The following is a 4,708-nucleotide window of genomic DNA, read 5'->3' as shown; positions in this document are numbered from 1 at the left end:
GCAGTAATTTAAATCTCATTAACTGCGAAAGATTTTCCCCCACAAATATTGGAGCCACAAATTTCGCAGTTATCAAAATGTCATTAACGGCGAAAGATTTCCCACTGAATGTATGTTGGAATCACAAATTTTGCAGTTATTGAAATGTCAGTAGCGGCGAAACGTTTCCCTCTAAATATATATTAGAACCACAGATTTCGTAGTAAATGAAATGTCACTAACGGCGAAAGTTTCCCTCTAAAGATGTATTGGAACCACAAAATTCGCAGTTATTTAAATGCCATTAACGGCGAAACGTTTCCCTCTCTCTATATTATTACGGGACAGATTTTGTAGACACAGCTGCAGTGTTTTAACTTTTTTATGCTGGCATGGAACTTCAGCGCTCTGCCGTTTCCGGCAGCTAACTCTCTCTCGGGGATTTAAACTACCAAAACTGGCGTTTTCATACGCTCTTGCGGAGCTATGATTGATTGACTGGCAATAAACTAACTAAACTAACATCCAGGAATTGTCCCACTCCTTCAAGTTCTTGAATTTGACAAGTCCAGGAAAGAATATGAAGACATGCAAGAGACGGTCGATCAGGAATCTTAGCGAAAGTGAACGAAAAATGGGGAAATACCAGATTGAAGGACGAGAGTACCTTTCTCGCTCCCTATCAAGCACACCTACAGAGAAACACCAAAGATTTGTACGTGGATATCACATACACAAATAACAATGGATTTCCAGACCTTTATTACTGAACATGGTTGCTCTTAACGAAATTACCATGGAGCCGAGTTTAACGCGGTTGCGAGAGTTCTTTTGAATAAACAAGACGGCGATGCCTACGCAATAGCTATTCGTGAAGGAGCTTCACATTTTAAAACCACATTTTAATGTTTACTTCGTAAGGAACTTCTCCGCAATACAATTAAAACGAAACAGAACATAGCCATAATTCCACTATGGTCGTCACGCAAACGTTCTCAGTTGCTTGTTTTCGCAAGATTGTTCTAAGTGTGGTTGTGCTTTTTCTCGTAAAATTGGATGCGATCCCTTGAAGTCCGAATAGAATTGGCTAGCAAGTTCCTGTGCGACTGACTTTACTACAAACCGTTTGTAGTAAATCAGAAAAGAACATTGACAACAACACGAACAAACAAGCAAAAAGAACGTTGCATGACTGCGTGACGATCATCGTGGAACTGTGATTCTGTCGTTTTTGTTTTTTTTTTTTAACGAAGTGAATATTACGATGGGACTCTGTCTGGCAGTTAGCGTGTATTCCATAAACTTCAATTGTAGCAATTTCGGAAATTCTCTTAATTTCCAACAACAAACTTCGATTTTCGGAAAGACAAAAAAACAAAGTACGATTTTAGGAAAAACTAAAATGCCCCTTATTAAAGAGCTTTCATAGCTTCCGTAGGTTCCTCAATTTTTTTGACTAATTGCCACCATAAATGACAGTCATTCGAAAATGACGACAAAATGAAACAAAATTTTGGAAAAAAAGACACCCCGACCCCGACCCCGGCCCCGCGTTTTGGCTACTACCAAATTATTCAGCAACCACCTCGCAGCTCGCGCGTTTTCCCGCCATTCCCCGTTGTGCACCACCTACTTAAAATTCCTTCAAAACACAATCCTCGTCACATTAGTTGGGACACAAGTAATGTCCTCTGCTCTCCCAATGTTGGTTTTGCGAGATGACTCCTCTAAATCAGTGAATTCAACATTGGGGAGGAAGGATCACACCTAAAAGTCAGAATATTAGAGCTGTACATGGTGTCCCACTTTAATTTGGCGAGAATTGTAGGTAGTTAAATTGAAGGACTTCTAGAACATTGAATCTTTTAAAAATAACAATAGGAAAATAGACCTAACCTCATCTTTAAACAACAACGATAATTGCTGTAACCTCTGAAATTCTTAGAGACTACTGATTTATACATCTGTTCTCTTACTTTGTACATTTCACAGTTGTATAAGAGACTCGTAACAGCTCGGGTATGAACAGCTCGGGTATGACGCTGACAATTGCCACATCGTTGCTTTTTAAATTTTCTCCACCGATTTGGCCTTTTTTACTGCCTCTAAATCACCGAATTCATGCGGCTGTACTGAAAGTGACTGCCCTTCTTCCATTGCAAAATGGCCGCATTAATTGTAATTTCTTCCAATTCGACTGGTGTACACCTTTTACAGTGTCCGAGTCACTTTGGCCGGGGGAAGTGTTGGTTACAGCCACCTTTTTCTCTAGTTTGAAGTCTCCACTACGAAACAAACAGACTGAACTTGAAAAACAGGCAGCCGTAACTTACAGCACCGCTCGAGAAAACAAGGTTATCAAGATATTTTTTACACCTCCAGATCATTGAATCAAGCAACAAAAAATTGGTGTACTGTACGGCTCGTTGAATTTGCCAATTGAATCTCCCGTACTATCTGAGACATATGATTTAAGACTTTGAAGCCGGGAGGGGGGGGGGAACAGACGGGGATGCTCGTCGGAAATTTTGAATTTATTCCCTAAAGGAGACCATCTGGGCGTGGCTCAAGCTTTTCGTGACCCCTAAGGGAGACCAATCTGGGCGTGGCTTAAACAAATTTTGACCCCTAAAAGAGACCGCTTAAAAACACACAAATACGAGATGCAATGAGTTTCAATGATATACAGACATAATCATCGAATGCTTTTATCTAAAAGTAGTTTTTAAGAGGATTGTCATAAATCTCAAGTTCTTCAATTCAATTCTGTGTTTCTTCGCGGAACCCTAAACGAGACCTTAGCGGCTTAAAATATTGTCGCTTTGCCCGGAACACCCTAAGCGAGACGTCGAGCATCCCCGTCTGTTTCATATGGGAGTGCCCCCCCCCCCCCCCGGGACTTTGAATAAGACAACCAAGTGAACACACTGCATGGAGCACTAGACATGATCGTTTTTCGTTGTTGTTGATAAGGGAACTATTAAATTGGAAGGTCCTCTGGTATTCGAATTGCATCGCCTAAGACGAAAGGTAAATGGTTGCAAAGATCACATTTAGGATGACGAACTGCACTTTATAACTGTTAAATTGCCGTTTTGGATATCGATCGTATAGCTGGGACCATCTGCATCAGAACGGAAATCAAACTTCGAACTTTCATTTGCTTAGAGCTAAACCTAACAGAAACTAATCTTTTAACTGACAAGAAGACGTGTTCAAAAACACCTCAGTCCAACAACATGAGGAAAGGGATTGATAATTCCATTTGGTTTTGGACATAACTTTGCTTCGACCATTTAAACTGTAAAGTTGCTGGAAAGACAAAACATACATTTGCTAGCTGAGAGTACATGTGTTCCTTTATTGGCATGGCTAATGAATTCATACAGGATAGTGAGCAAGCTTGAAGTTTTTGGGAAAAAAAGAGAATAACAAAAAGTGGTAGAAATGTTTATCAGCCGGGTGTTTGAAAACTCAATAAAACACTTTTCACTGCAGTCATTATGGCAGACAATCTGCGCTCATGTTGCCATTGGCGACGATCATATTGACGGACAATAAGATGATCAACGTAATTTTTCTACTCGAGAATCTCTATGAATAAAGCAATTGCCAGTCGGGATGTTCTTTTCTTCACGACATTATATGTTTCATATCTTTATTTACAAGATATCTAAACTATGGTGTTTCCACATGATAGTTCATTACACCGTCCGTTTGAAGAAAGGCGTTTCCTACTCCACTGTGCATTCGGCAGTCTAGATATTGATATCGATTGTCGTCTCTTAACTGGTTTGCATTGAAAATTTAAAGATTGTAGAAAGAAAATTTAATTAAGAGATCGAGCAACAATTTTATTAAGTAAAGCTATGATCCTCGCAGTTATGAACGCAATTTCTGCAATTGCGTAAAGAAGCCTTGAACCCGTGACCTCGCGATACCGGTGCGACGCTCTAACGAACTGAGTTCTGAAGCCACTGACCTTGGGAGCTGGTCATTTCTGGGTTCCAAAGTTCCCGTGAGGAATGAATCAACGATGAAATGATATATGAAATGGATCATATATGAACTGCGGATTATAAAGTCCAGAATTTTTCAGGCTTCTTTACGCAATTGCAGAAATTGCGTTCATAACTGCGAGGATCATAGCTTTACTTGATTTCATATCCGCTGTTCATATATGATCCATTTCATATATCATTTCATCGTTGAACAATTTTATTACCTACAGTAGCTTTTGACCTTCTGGAAGTTTTCGAAATCGCGAAAAGAAATCTGGACGTTTGCCTAAGCAAAATGTTTGCAGCCCGGGAAAGGGACTCGCATATTAAAGGGCCTGGAATGCTCGTCGTCTCGCTAGCTTAGGGGTGTAAATTTCGGATTTTGGTCCTACTTAGGGTGCTCATGGCAAAACGCCATCATATGTAGCCGATATGTAGCTGTCAAGGTCGCGTTCAGGGTTGCACGAGAAGAAATTTAAAAATGACTATTTAATGTGTTTTAAATATGGTCTCATTTAGGGGTCGAAAAAAAGCCTGGGCTACGCCCAAATTAGTCTCCTTTAGGAGTTTAATTCAAAAATTTCGACAAGCATTTGCATACCCAAAGTCACCCCTCCCCGGAGTTTGCAGTCTTTAAATTTAAAATGCACAGAAATTAAGAGATCAGACAACTTCTACTTCCCAACTTTTTAGCTTCTTAGGCCCGGTTCAGACGCCGTACTTTACAT

This window comes from Montipora foliosa, chromosome 3 (genome assembly GCF_036669935.1).
Source record: "Montipora foliosa isolate CH-2021 chromosome 3, ASM3666993v2, whole genome shotgun sequence".
NCBI lineage: Eukaryota > Metazoa > Cnidaria > Anthozoa > Scleractinia > Acroporidae > Montipora > Montipora foliosa.
Note: the sequence above shows the minus strand (reverse complement) of the source record.